This window comes from Passer montanus, unplaced genomic scaffold (assembly GCF_014805655.1).
Source record: "Passer montanus isolate IOZ18808 unplaced genomic scaffold, ASM1480565v1 scaffold5, whole genome shotgun sequence".
Taxonomy (NCBI): domain Eukaryota; kingdom Metazoa; phylum Chordata; class Aves; order Passeriformes; family Passeridae; genus Passer; species Passer montanus.
The window spans coordinates 7,219,679-7,234,966 of record NW_024369929.1 but is presented as its reverse complement, the minus strand read 5'-3'; positions in this window follow the sequence as shown (position 1 = coordinate 7,234,966).

Genomic DNA, 15,288 nt, shown 5'->3' with positions numbered 1-15,288 from the left:
TTTGCATCTCTTCATACATATGAAAACAGCACACGTTACATGCATATTACTCTGTTTTGGCAGCTCTCTGCATGCACATCTGGACATGGACATAGTTTCCATATCTGTATTTTTGCCAAAAAATATTAACTGTTAGAATAGTGTGCCAGGCCCATTCTGCAGGGATATAGCCATGACTTCAACTGCTCCTGGCCTTTACTGCTCCCTCCACAGCACCTCTGAGTCCTACCCGTGGAGCAGGACTCCACAGCATCAGCCCTTGCTAAATGCACAGTGGAAACACTCCTCAGAATTTGTATAGTGGACTGAGGACAAATGGCAATAGGTCAGTATGAAGTAAGAGGAGAAAAAGAGAAGATAATAGCCATTATGACAGGCAGGACTTTCTTCAGGGAACCTGGTAAAGGCACATTTTGAGGAGAAATTTGAAGAGCCAGCTTTGCAGAAGCATCTGAAGTGTTCCAGAGAAAGCACAAAGGTGCTGCCTTGAAAACAAGAGTTGAGGAGGAAATTGACACCGAGTGGAGAAAGGACAAATGAGCTGCTGAAAAAAAGGGAGAGTCACCTGAGAATAATGGTCAGTAAACAACACAGCCAAAAAAAGAGAAGAAACTAAGAAAATAACTTTTCTAACATCATTATTTGAGTTGTGCAAGGTAATCTTTGGCTTCCCTTGAACCTTCACAACTGGAAATGTGAGCAGGTAAATTCACCAAGGAGCACACGGAGGAGAGAGGAGTGCTGTGGAAGCCAAAAGAGGAGAGCATTGCAGTATGATTATTGAAGTTAAAACAGCTGATTGATTCACAGGGTCAGAGGTGGAGTACCCACTCTGATTAGACTGGAGAAAGTTACTACAGACTGGTTTGAGCAGTTCCCATCGACTACAAAGAGTGGGAATTAGATGGGAATGACTGTAGCATGCTCCATGCATTCAGGGATAAGAGCCTCTCAGAAGAACAGGTTGGGTAAACACTGGAATATTTTGAATAAGGGAAAGGCTAAGGCAAGCTTGAGAATTTGTAACAAAAGGGAAAGAAAAGAGTGACAGATTGAAGGATAAAAGGGATCAGATGGGGAAATGCAAAAAGAGGGTGAGCAGAGGACAGCAGTTAGAAAATTTTATAACTTGTGACAGGCCAGAGGACTGTTTCAGAAACAGAGAAGCCAGTCAAGGGAGCAGTTATGAAGATCATTTGTTTATCAGTTCTCACAGGGAAAAAATTGTCAAGATCCTTCAGAAGAAGGAATTGTGGTGGGAGCAGAGGCTTTGAAGAAAGAGTCAAAGGTGCTAAAGAGATTAAGTCTGCGGTGAAGATTGCAATTACAGCAGGTAGGCAACTGATAGAACTGAGAAAAAAGTGTCTCTGCCATGGAGGGAGTCACCTTGGTCACAAAGTTTCTCTGCTGGAAATATCCATAGGAAATATCTATAGGAACAGTGGTTTTGGTGGCTTTGAGAGATTCAGAGAGAAGGCAGAAGTTGAACTCAATCACTTCAAGACCATCACTTGCTTTTGGGCAAGGAGACTAAGGGAGGAGAGATAATAAGTTGCTGGTCATGTTCCACCCTTGCTAGACCAAGTAGTAAGTGGGTCTTTATTTAAAACTCTCATGTGTCTGTCACAGGTGAATAGAACTTGATAAGAACTTGACAAGTGCATGAATTTAATAAACCATGAAGATCCAGCACTTCAAAAATTACTTCAAAAAGGTCTCTGAATACCTGGTTTATATTCAGACATGACACCTGAACTGACTGAAAGATACAGGCATATTTGTCCCACTGTGCTTTTTATCTCAGAAAAATATCATTATTTGTACTTTGAGGAAAAACACAGGAGATATTTAATATTCATGGGACATATTTCAGTGTAAGGATATGAAGAGTTAATGATCTGGGTTCAAATTTCTATTCTTTTCATGGTCAAGCCCATTCTAAGCTAGAAAGATGCATATCACATTTCTGGCAATGCAAATGGTTTTCAGCACAGTTTTGAGCAGAGGCAGCAGCGAGCCCCTCAAAGTATCGACAAACAAATGGCTGGTACAATGTCTGAGAAAGCTAATGCTATGATTTCTGTGAGGCAAATTTACAGTCCTGGGAAGCAAAGAGACCTTGGGGATAATAGTGGTACTAATGGTCCAGAAAGCTTAGTGAAAGTAAACTACTGTAAGACATTGAGAATAGATATTTTTTTAAATGAAGATATTTTCATATTAAGGATTCAGATGAAATTTTACACTGTTTTGGCAAAGTCAGGAGTTGAGACTAAAGGAGTGACAATGAGAAAAATTTAAGTCAAAAAATTTAAGTGAAAAAGCTTTAAGAAAGACATCCTCAAGTGACATCCAGATGCATGTTTAGAGGGAAACAATCAGCTGAGAGGACATAATTGATGATTCCCTAGAAATGAAATGTATATTGTAAATCAGAAGGATCTGTGATGGTAGTCATGAGTCCAGCTTGCTGTGTAGTGTGTCACAGATGGTATCCAGTACAACACAGAGAAAGACCTTAGCAAGAGGAACATCATTCTCAAGCAAACATTGACACTTTCAAAACTTTAGAGGTAAGAAAGAGAAACTAATGCTTGAACTGGTAATGCCCTAAAAATTCTGTAGTAACCCAATGCTTAATTTTACACTTTAACTTGACTGAATCATAAAGTACTCACTACTCATTAATTTATACATCATTAGTCTGTGCAAACTATTTTCACGACACAACAGAAGAAATCCAGTAACACCAAATGTAACAATTTAGCATGAGATTTTTCACCATTTTCCCTCTCTTTCATGAATCTTCTCTTTATCTATTTCCATGTAAACACATGGAATTTAACAGAATTTTCCAAAGTAGTAATAACAATTTTTTAATTCTTTAGATGTATATGCATACATCAAAAAGCCACATCTATCCACCTTGAAATGATGTTCATGCTTCACTAAGAAAAAACGCAGCTCAGCGTAGCAACATCTGCTAGTACATCTAACAGTGGCATGAAACACTGGAAAACCACTACTGATGTTATTTCCTCAAAATAATGTCACTCCAATATCAAACTGGTTACGTAACTTAGCTGTCACAAGGTTTCATACACTATAGAAAAGCTGCATTTTAATGTTTTATGAGGGAAGGAGAGGAGGTGTGAGGAGATGTGAGTTCTGTTTAACACTAAACTGCTTTAATGCTGTGAAATATGTGGAAGCAAGGTTAATTGAAAACCTGAAGTAATATAAAAATAGGTTCAGACTTTAACAGAAGTACATATGGAATATAAAGCTCCACTGAGCCCAGGTGGATGAGTGAACATTTTTAATGCACATTAGCTGGGGAAACGAAGTAGAAGCAGATAATAAGTATTACTAAACTAATATTCTGAGGGTCTGGAAGACAGATAGAAAACCACTGCCATGGAAACATTTTATAGATTAGTTTTCCCACCCACCCAAAGAGTACTGAGTGCCTCATCTCCCTGTAGTTGCTGGCTGTGGTTATCATTGCCCCAAGGAAAAGGGAGCAGCTTTCAGAGACAGACTTAAAGCAAGAATATCTGGACTCGTCCAAAAAGACAGAACATGGTTGAGGTGCAGGGTTTCACACAACAGCTCTTTTCTGCCTCAGCACTCCAATCTGCAGGAGAGAGGTGCAGGACCACAGAACAGAGGAATGTGCAGGTCTGCCTCTGTCCTTTCTCCTTGGGCATGTTTTTATTAGGCTGGAGTTATTCATGATCCCTGAGAAAGTGTAGCATTCTTGGTCTGAATATGCATTATAGCACAGTGTGCCCCACATAATTCTTAAAAACCATTTAATTATAAGCATATCTATCTCCCTACCTCCATAAATACATCTATAAATGTTTATTCATTGCCACATAAATTTTTTCTGCATTTGGTTCATCTACTACTGATGCATGTGGTAAATGCCCATGTTCTCTGTTACAGTGTCTCAGTCAGCATCAAGCAGCTGACACCCCAGGTCAGACACAACTGGACCTACTGGAAGTTGTATTCTCTTCCAGCCAAATATTAGTAGTCTTTTTCAAAATGTAACTATCCCCAGTTCTACAAAAATCATCCCTTTCTACCATAATTCAGGAGGTAGCTATTGCTACCTAGCCTCTGCTCCAAAAGGATGCAAACTTCACACCTTCTCACTACCAAATGCATAAATTTAACGTAATTCCCAGGCCAATCAGTCAGAATGATGGAAATACACTAAAATATCACAGCAGAGAAACCTCTTTACAAAGAAAAATTCCTGAAAAGGTACATTTTATCAAAAAGCACAAACCCTCCAAAATAATGACACATGACAGATTAATGAATGACTATTACTTGCTTATTTTGTAACAGTGATATGCTACAATTTATCATTTAAAATAATAGCTAATCGAAATGCTTTTCTTTAATAACATCTGATTTAAGATGTCTTTATCTTATGGCAATATCATGCTCTCAAATATTTGAGACTAACAGACAGTAACATCACTCCCATATTTGAAGACCATGCCTTAAGCACAGTAATATATTAAAGTCTGAATGCTCATGAGGACATGTGAAAAGCAATGCTTGTATTTCATTAGCTGCACCCCAAGAACTTAATTGCATGTGTGGAACATACTCATTTAAATGCAATTGCATATGTGACATAGCTTTGGAAACTGGCTTAAATTAACAATAGTTTTTTGTACTTTCATTTTTCTTGCCATTGATTTACAAAGGACTATCAAACCCCTTTGATTTCATAGTTTAATAGCAGCATGTTTTGCTGTTAACAGGATCTGAAATATGGACTCAGGCAAAGATTCAGCATCTTCCAAACCCCATTTTGTGAAGTAGAACGCTTCTAAGCTGAAACCATTCCTCCATCACTAGCAAATCTAGTGATTTGCTACAAAAGGACACACTACCTGCTTGGTGTTGCAGACCTGCCTGTAGCTCATATTGATGCAGCCTTTTGCTTTTTTAAGACATTAGCCCAAACCAGTGAAGCCAATGGAGAGGGGTATTTACTCCAAGAAGGATATGCCCACATCTCCATCTACCTTCCACAGCAACGCTCAGTCCCACAGCCTCAGCATAGCAATTCTTTGCTAGAGACCCGATTTTTTTCTCCAAATCTATCTTTCCAAACCAGTCTCTAGATATAAAGACTTGTGTTTTTGGCACAAAGACACATTGGTGTAAGCATTTAACACATCGCTTTCATTCTTAATAAAATCAAAACTGTACAGCTTTAAACAGTATGTCAACAAACACTTATTTTTCATCCATATAGTTACTTCAAAGGCATATTTAGGTACTTTGTCCATTTCAGAAGATTCCCTTTGAAAATGCATTTGAATGAATGTTACCCTTTCCTACACAGATTTGGCTAAACATTTTTGTTACAGCAATTTTGTTTAGCATGGTAATGCAATCGGTATCCCAGGAGATTCATCCTTCAGAAGATGCCTGCCTGCAGCTCTACCTGCAAAGTTATATCATGGCAGTCTCCACAGATAACAAAGTACAGAAACTGTAATGCATAAAGCAGCACAATTGTCTGTCAGAGGCTGTCTAGAAAAACCCAAGCAAAAATCCCCCCCTTCCAATTTTCAACAGAAATATTCATGCTATGACAGTGCTTCATTTCAGGAACCAGTGGGCATAAGCTGCATTGCTCATTGACTTAAAACAAATAGTGAGGAGACTCCATGAACAATTTCTATTTCCTGGACAGAGCAGAGAGCATTACTGCTTTTCAGAGGAAAGGTGAAACAGCGGTGATCAAGCTGTGAACTGAATAAATATAAAGACTATGAAGTGATTTACTATTCTTACTGCAACCAGCTAGCAACAAAGTCAATCTCTTTTGCTGAGGCAGTGATTAGTGAGTGCAGTTGACCTGTGATATCCACTGCTTTTAATCCAATGGCTTGCACACTAGGTTAAAGACTGAACACGCAGAACAATATTTATTCCTTTTTAAACTATTCTATTTCTTTTTTCAAATATCTCACTTTTACAAAGTGCTTAAGTAAACAACTATGTATAATTAAATAATAACTGAAAAAAATATCAGCAAAATCATAATGTGGGTCACATTTGCATGAGTGTACATACATATGTCACTGATAAAGAATCATGAGTCTAAATTAGAGTCTAGCTAAAGTGGACTTGTAAACAAGTTTTACTCTTTTTTTTATATCCTTGAAATAATTTGGAAAATAGGCACCTATTCTTTTAAATAGCCAGGCATATATTTCCATTTTGCAGCTATCACATGAAGCTCATGTTATGTTCTTTTTACAGTCCAGCTCTTCTATTTAAAGATAAGTGACAGGTTTTAGAGGGAGTGGGAATCTAGAGGCTTCACATTTCCTATCACATCAGTTCAGTTCTGGGAATGATTATCATCATTATGTTACACCTTGTAGTGCCCCATATGTGACAGGTGCCTTCTGAGCACCATTATAAAGATCATCTCTTAAATTAACTGTGTCAGATAAAAAAACAACAGCAGATACTGGAAAGGCAGGAGGAAAATGGACACGTGCCATCATCAGATTAGCAGTGGATATTTCCCCCAGTAAGAAAACTTTAATGGTAGTGATATTGTATTTTTACATGTATAGTTTCTAGAATATTTTTCCCCCTGTACAATTATAAAGATGTATTTACACTGCCAAATAAAACCACAATAGGTTTTGAGTAATAATCAAGTGTCTTTAAAATGAAAATAAAACTTTATGAAAATAAACTATTGGAGGAGTCTGGGATATCTCACAATTTCCTGCTCACAGGACACTTTGGCTCCCCACCATTTTTGCACAGGAATGAAGACACTGCCGTGTGCTTCAAACTCTTTCAGGAGAAGCTCATACTAAAAACAAGGCCCCAAAACTTTAGCATACATGGTTAACCTGTCAGCCTAATCATCTCAGTATGAAGATGTTACACTGAAATCATTAATAAAATTTTCAGTCTCTTAAATCTTTATTCACAGCAGGCAGTCAAATATAATTTTTAGTTCAACAATTTCAAACATGTTTGTACATTGTTGTGGCTTCAAGAGCGCTGAAAGCTATTTACTTATGTAAATCTTGAGATTTGCTACACAAAGAAACAGATGCATGTGACATTTGCAAGGCAGTGAAAATGAAGTGTCACATGTTATACCAGGAAACAAAGCTGGGGGGGAAAAAAGGTGTGCCCTATTTCACCCAGCCCTCATTCTTGAAGTGCTGAAGGATGAACTGAAAAGGAAATCTTGGCAGCTACTGCAAATCATAAAGTGAGAGCAGCAGTATGGTTTTGGACAAACCTCACAACTATATTTGTCATCAGAGTACTTTCTGCACAGGGGAACTCTCACATATATTAAAGAATTAGATTTTTTTCCCCTTTAAGATGAGAAATCAATAAATTGTTAAGAAACCATAACTCATCAAGAATCACAAAAGAAAACAAGAGGAATGTTTTGAGGACTGGAGAGGTTTTTAGGCCTCCACTATTCCAAGAGCTTTATCTGTTAACTGTATGCAAAAGAAGATTGGTGAACATAACTGAGAAAATACTTGTTACAAAGAGGTTCTTTAATACCAAGAAGAAAGGGATAATAAGATCTAGTTGCTAGAAGCTGAAACAAAGCAAATTAGAGTTACAAATACAACTCCCTTTTTCTTAAATTAACCATTAGGAACTCTAAGGAGGAGCAGTGCATTCAGTAATAAATTGGATTGGGTATGGCTTAGCAACTTGTTTTAGTTAAAGAAACCTATTAAAACTCATGTTGCTGTAACCAAGTGGAAGGCTATGATTTATGATATACAAGGAGATCTGATCTAGCTTTTAATGAAACTGGCACAGGCTGTAGGCTATGGATGCCATGGGTCTGAGGATTTTGCCTTTCCTACATGACAAGTGCACAGGAACCTGTTAATGCTGGAAGTGCTATTGCCTGGTACATTTTCCACATACATTTAATAAAAACATCTGTGCAGGAAATGCTTCCCAAAGGACACACTCAGGACTTGTTTTAGGGGGCATCAGCTCTTACCCAGGCTTTGACCATTAATATATATGATTCCATTACCCTTTCTCATTAAGTAGTACTAGAAGCTCTCTTTGCTAATGCAAATAATACATGGCAGACGGGACAACCCTATCAGGTCCTTTTGGGAGGAGTGAAGCTCTTTCCTGATTAGATTAAGTATCCTTTGAGAGACATTAGTAATCTAATTCAACCATTTTTAATAGAGGAACAGAAAAAGGCTTGCATTACCAAAATAAAAGGTACTTCTAGCATCTACTAACTTCTAACTCCACATATCTCACTACTCCACTTTTTTTGAAAATCAACAATATTTTAAAAGAGTAACATATTTAAATGTAGGTGACAGTATTTTCTGCCCATTAATTTCACTAAAATATGTACAGATATACTTATTAAATCAATGTTTTTATAAGACTCAAAGTTCTGTCCTGAAAATTTTCATGAATTTTCTCTAAAAAAAAATAAATTAAGACATTTGAGATGCTTACCTGAATGGTACATGTAAGTATTCCTGCATGATTTCTCTCTAATCCTTACAATTTATCCATGCAAATCAGCAGGAAGCACAGACAGACTAAGCATTCACCCCTTACATGGATCAAAATTAATATTTAATATCTACAACACAGAAGCTGTAATACGGATGTGAAACTGGGGCCTAATTGAGGAAGATCTGCTGATCTAACTAGCTGTCCTATCCCTAGGGAGCTGTTCAGAAGCCTGTAACAACATTGTAATAATCTTCAAAATATTTATTAATTAGCTATGGGGATATGTTATTGAGTCACCAGGAAGTTGTATTTCATGTAAATAGCAACACTATTAACTATTTTCTTATGCAATAGCCATGCCCATAGGTTGCTGCTTTCATTCTTCCATCTCTAACTATGTTACTTCCCCAGAAAAACTGTGTGGTCTGAAAAACCAAGAAGTTTGGCATCATCTGTGAAGTTGTTATTTCTCCAGGGATAAGTTCAGCTCTGTGAAGAAAGGTCTCAAATTCCACTTGGTGTTGCACAAGGGTGAATTTCATCCTCGTGATTAATGCCACCTCTGAGTTTCTGCAATGAGGTATTGCACTGGAGGGTGACCAATGCACTCAGCTGGACCAAGAAGGGAAGACGGCTGGAGGAAACCATTATCACATCTCACAAGCCTCCCTCAGCACCAATTCACAAAGATATGTTGTTAGTGCACCTAAGTGTAGCTTGTCAGATGCAAAAGCTTTTGCTTTTATCTCTGGGAGTCCTTGCCTACATTTCACAAAAGCGAGCTCTGCCTTTAATGCTTGTCTGATGGTTCTGCTCCCACACATTCTGTGCTTTGAGCCCTCAGAGCAGCCCCAGACCCAAACACAGCAATTCCCCCACGCCTGTGACACATCCCTGCTCCGTGCTCCCTGCTCCAGCCTGGTGACAGCCCCTCCGTGCCCCCTCACCCAGGGCTGCTCTGCAGCACAAGGCCTTCTCAGCTGCACTCGTTTTCCTCTTGTGCTGTTTCAAATGAAATCATAAACCCCAAATGCTCTTTGTGCTGTGAGCAGAAACCATGGACACATTTTGATGAAACATCAAAATGTGCTAGAGCCCTACATGAAGGTGGCTGTGATGACCCAGCTGGCCACCAGTCACCCAATGCCACCACCTCACTCCTCCCTCAACAGGGCAGGGTGGGAAATGAGACTGAAAAGCTCATGGTACGAGGTAAAGCCAGGGAGATCACTCACCAATTGCCATCAAAGGCACAGCAGACTCGACACAGGAAAAATTACTTTATTGCTAATTAGAAGGGTTTGAGGGTGAGAAACAGAGACTAAAATACCTTTCCCACACCTGTTTTTCTCTGTTGGGTGCTGCCAGGCTGTTCCTCACACTTTTCCCCTCGCACCTGCTGCTTTTGGGGCCCCGTTTCCTCTTCCACACATCCCTCAGAGGCCGCAGCAGCTTCTCTGAGGGGCTGGGCTGTGCCCCATGGCGGGAACTGGCTGGGGCAGCCCCGCACTCCCCTCACGGGGTCCCTGCACCCCACTCTGCCCCTCAGCCCCTGCAGAGGCAAAATTGCAATTCCTGCAGTGACCCAAACCACCTGTCCCTCAGCTAACACAGATGCTGCTACACCAGAACCACCAGCTCAGACCATTGTGCTCTTTTCCCTGCTCAAAGAAAAGCCTTACCATGACAAGTCCTCAAGCTACATCCATGAGGTCAATACCTCCTGCAGAAATTAGACGTTACTATACATAAACTGGGCCCTAATTCTGGAGTAAGTATTCACACACCTATTCCAGTGTTGTTATTTTTGAAATACATAAAGGTAAAAAAGTTAATTTGAAAGGAGCACCTCTCCACCAAACCTAGCAACAGCTTTAGAGGCTTCACCATCTCTTAAGCCCTTGCAGGTGAGACAGCCTTGCCATGCTGGAGGCACTGAGGTGATCAAGCTCCTGGTGAGCGACACTGCTGCCTCTTGTTCTGCACACTGTGGTTCTGTCAGCAAATACAGAAACTGCACCCATTTAAAGAAGAAAAAAAATGTAGAGCTACATTATAGCAATCTCCATTTTTTCTTTTTTCTTTTTTTTTTTTTTTTTTTTTTTGTCAGTGATAGCTGTCAAAACCAATTCACTTGTAAGTACAACAGGAAGCTTGCTGCTCTTGGTATACTGGATGTCCTCAAAACAGCTGTGACAGTCCCGAGACAGGGAGGGTGCACAATTCTGTGGAAGCATCCATCACAGGTTCCTGGGTCAGTATATGAACTCGCTGGCATGGACCTGTACCCCTGGCACCAGAGGCACAACTAAGCCAGAAGGGCAGCCTGAAATCTGTTTTTTGAGGAGGAAATACATTTGCCAACACTTGATTTCTGCAGGATAACACGAGGAATATGATTATTGTGATAAATTAACTTTGTAAGAGTCTATGCTATCTCTAGAATTTGTGCCAGCACTGGTTACTGCTTCAGAGCAGGAGCTACAGCGACAGTTCCTAGCACTGCAGCACACATTCCCAGGAATGATTTGGGATGGAGACATGGGAGTACAATCAGAGGGTGAGGAAAGGAATCTTGCCTTTGAAGATGAACAGAAGGGTCTGACTCTGAAAATCATCTTTTCTTCCCTCCTCTAATGGAGATTTCTGAGCCATACTGATGCACAGTATGTGAGACCAGATGCAGGTTTCTTATAAAATAATAAGCCTGTGCTTATGCCTTTGACTCCTGAGAAACCATACTTACTCCTGGTGGAGTTGTAATAGTTTGTCTGATGCCTCCTAGGTAGCAGATAAATGTGCCAGTCAGGGATACATGAGGGTTTCTCCCAAGAACCAGAGAAACATACAGCATCTGCTTTCAATTTGTTTTGAAAGGACAAGGCCCCTGGCCTTGATAATGCTATCACAGATCTAGTGAGATTTACAAAGGGAAAACATTAATATAATACATTATATTAAATATATGAAATTAAGAGAGAGAAGTTCCATGGTAGAGCTTGGAACCTTTTGGAGTCCTGACACAGGCAATAAAAAGCCTGGATAAGGAGAGAGGTGAGAGCTGCCAGCACACAGGGGGCATCCCTGTTTTTCCACATTTCCTGTATAATTCCCCTCAGAGATATTGCTGGCAACTACACAAGAGAAAAAACCATCTGAGATATGCACTAGTAGAGGTACAGGGTTATAAGAACTGCTCGAAGAGCAACATAGTGCTAAACTGATGTTTCGTAAGTCTTTATTTTCTATGTTTGCTAATACATTAGCTTCATAATAAATATCCAAATCCTATGCAGTCTTTGGCAATGAAAGCACTGACCTTTTATGATAATTTTGTGTTGTTTCTAATAATATTTACAAGCTAATTTGAAAATCTTTCAGTCATCAGTACAAATTAACAAAACTCTTGTGTGGGCATTAGGGTTTAAAATTTGTAATTAGCTCTTACCTTCAGCTTGAAATAAATTGTGGCATTAAGGTAAATAAAACTCAAAAAAATTCATAATCTACTCTGCATTAGCAGAAAAATCAGTTTTGTAGAAATAAATGTTGACTACAAAAGGTTGTGAGTATTTCCTCTTTCTACAAACTTCAAAACCAATCTTTTATCACAAAATTCTAAGTATAATCAGAAAATAATTATATTCTAGCTGAGTTGTAAATTAAATCAGAACTGCTAAACATGAGTTCTTATCTCAGACTGGATCATTACTGTACTAAAGAAAATTAAGATGCACAGGCCCCCTCCTGAGCTGAGTATTGTCATGCAGGACCCTCTGTGTTCTGCCAGTTACAAAAGGAAATATGGACATTTTGTTAGATACAAGAACTTTGTAACCTTCTCAATAAAAGCCACCACATGCAACAGCTTTTTCAAACCATCAGTAAAATGGGTGTACCCACATTAACCTGTGAATGATTCACAAATGTCTATTATTTTCTGTACCACCACTCCATCTCCTCCTCTCCTCACCCCACAGAACCCCAACCAGCAGCAGAGCCCCACCTATTTCTGGAGTCAGTATTTAATTTTTTTTTATGGTGTCAAGATTACAATTTTGCTTTTTTGCTCCCAGGAACAGCACTGTTGTTATTGTTTGGTATACCTGCTGCTCAATTGTTTATTTCTTTAGGTGTTTCCCAAATTCTTCTGTTTACTGAGCAGCCTTTACACTCTCTCATGCTATCAGTGCAATACTTCAGAGAGCTGAAGTATTCCTCACGACACCATTCCTTCCAAAATACAAGCTCCCAAGGAGAAGGAAAAAAACCCAAACTAAACCAAACCCTCCTGCCCTACCCATCCCAGACTTTTTCCCAGAGTCTCTGTAAATACAATTTCCCAGACTCTTAGCCTATATTTTTGTTCTATTTTGTGGGTTAAGCATGAAATCATTGAGCTCAGTGGGATGGAGAATACCTTCTTTGCCACTTTGCCAGAAGAACTAGAATCCAGTCAGAGATTCCCTTTTGTTTCCAAACCTTTTAGTGCAAATGCCTCAAAAAAATTAATTTGGAGTTTAAAAAAAACAAACCAAACAAAACTCTGCAAAAATATATTTGTATATATATTGATTTGTAACAAATAATCATAATTTTGGATAATTTCATGTGTTTGAACACAAAAATTAGTTTTAGTTGCACGATTTAAAGTCCTTTCCTGTGATCTGCTGTAGAAACCACCAGAATACTAGGAAGATAGAGAGAGACAGCCTATCTAAATAAAAAAGCCATGCATGTTTATATACAGTGGTAAACAAGAGTTACTTGGAACACAGCTGTATTTCTGTGGTTTCCCCATTTTTGCATTGCCGGGTGCACAGCACAAGAGTGTTGGATGATCTGAGCTGCTGACAGCAGGAAAAAGCCCCATTACTACTGCTCTAGATATGTCAATACTTACCCTTTGGAAGATGGGCAGATGTGCTTGTCTGAAAGAAACCAGGCAGAGGAAAAGGAGACTATTGCAAATCTGGCTCTGCAGAGTGTAAGGAATGAAGTAGGACGTGGCATAATCAGAACAACTGCAGAGGAATGTCACATACTGAGCACAACTAGCCAGCACAAGAGGAGCAACCTGACCTAATCTTTCCATACAGTTTAGGGGGAGAAAAAAAAAGACTCAGTGATCAGCAGTGCAAGCTGGTCTCCACATTAAAGCTAACCTGGAGCAGTGAATAGGAGGGGAGGGAAGCAGCATGATCAGAGCGTAGCAATGTGCATGAGGGAAGGCAGAGCAATGTAAAAAATTCATGGCTAGGACAACCACAGGAAATGATGTGTTGCTGGCAGATGTTTGTTTTGAAGTTTTCCACAACTCTGACTATGCACAAGAGCAGCAGTGCTCTCAGTATGCTCAGAGCTGCAGCCAGAGGAGAACCCTGAGGAACAGCCACTAAGAGAAAAGCATCTGAAGAACACCCCTCGAAAAGCCAGCTGCTTACTGTCCTTGCAGTGCCAGCTGGGCATGGCCCCCTGGCTGCCATCCCCAGGCCTCTGTGCCAGCCTCACCTGCTGCCTCCCTTCAGCAGAGAAACATCTTGGCTTTTGATCACTGTATTTAGGGACCAAAACAGATTTTCAACTTCCTTTCCCCCTCTTCAAGATTAATAAATTGCAATGTTTTAAGCCAGAGGCATTTATAAGGCCTTGTATACCACAGGTCATTAGTTGCTCCAGTACTGAGCTTCAAATCTTGTGTGTGAGTTTTTAAAAAGGCACCTAGTCCTGACCACAGCTTGCCAAGAACTGGAAAACCTCTGCACTCGCAGGTTTGTTCAAGGTTAATCAGCACCACTGTTCACCTTTTCTTTGATTTCTCATTTGGATTTATTGTTTCTGTTTCCAACTGATGATTCTTGCCATGATTTTACTTCCTGGCTGAGATAACTACATGGAATAAAGAATCTTTCTTGTGGAAAGGAAACACTACAACCATCTTATCTTTCTTTTCAGCACCTTCCTTGATTTGTCACAGCACATAAATTTGAGCTTCTGAATTAGACAGAGCATTCAAATAGCAGAACCATGGACGTTAGATGAATTATTTAGACCTAAATGATGGTTAATATTTTCATTGGTTACTAAATGACTTCAAACTATTTGCTTTCTTAATGTAATGAGTACATTTTCCTGCATCCTTCCAAAGACAGAAAATAAATAGCAAAGGTACACTACATTCTTAATTCTTTACTGGTGATCTTGCAACTCCTGTTGACTAACAGGCAAAACTACAGCTAGGATGTAACCTTTTCCTAATTGACCCATTTTTGTAGCCATATCAACTATATATTTTCTCCTGGAAACTCTACATATCCATTTCAATTTTTTCTTTCATGAATTCTTTATGTGGATTGCTATAATTTTTTTTCCATTATTACAAGGTTTGTTATTAATTTCTTATCAGTTCCAGCTGTCAGTTCAGACCCGAGTTAGAGCAGCCTTTAAGCCAAATCTTTGCTCATTCTTGAAAGAGCACTTGGAACTTTCTGGACACTAAAGCATTCTTCTTGAGCAAATCCAGATTTAAACTTCTGTTTTTGTCCTGTGTCATCCCACCACCCCCACACCCTCTAAAATTTCACATTGACAAATTCTTAGCAAAACAGACTTTTGGAAAGACATTTTCCTATGACCAAGGCTGCCTCCTTCAGTGATGTGATATCACAAACTGCCAAGATTTGCGATTAATATTTCTAATATAAAATAGCAGTTTGACATTTTGGATACACAGCAATATGTCTCAATTAA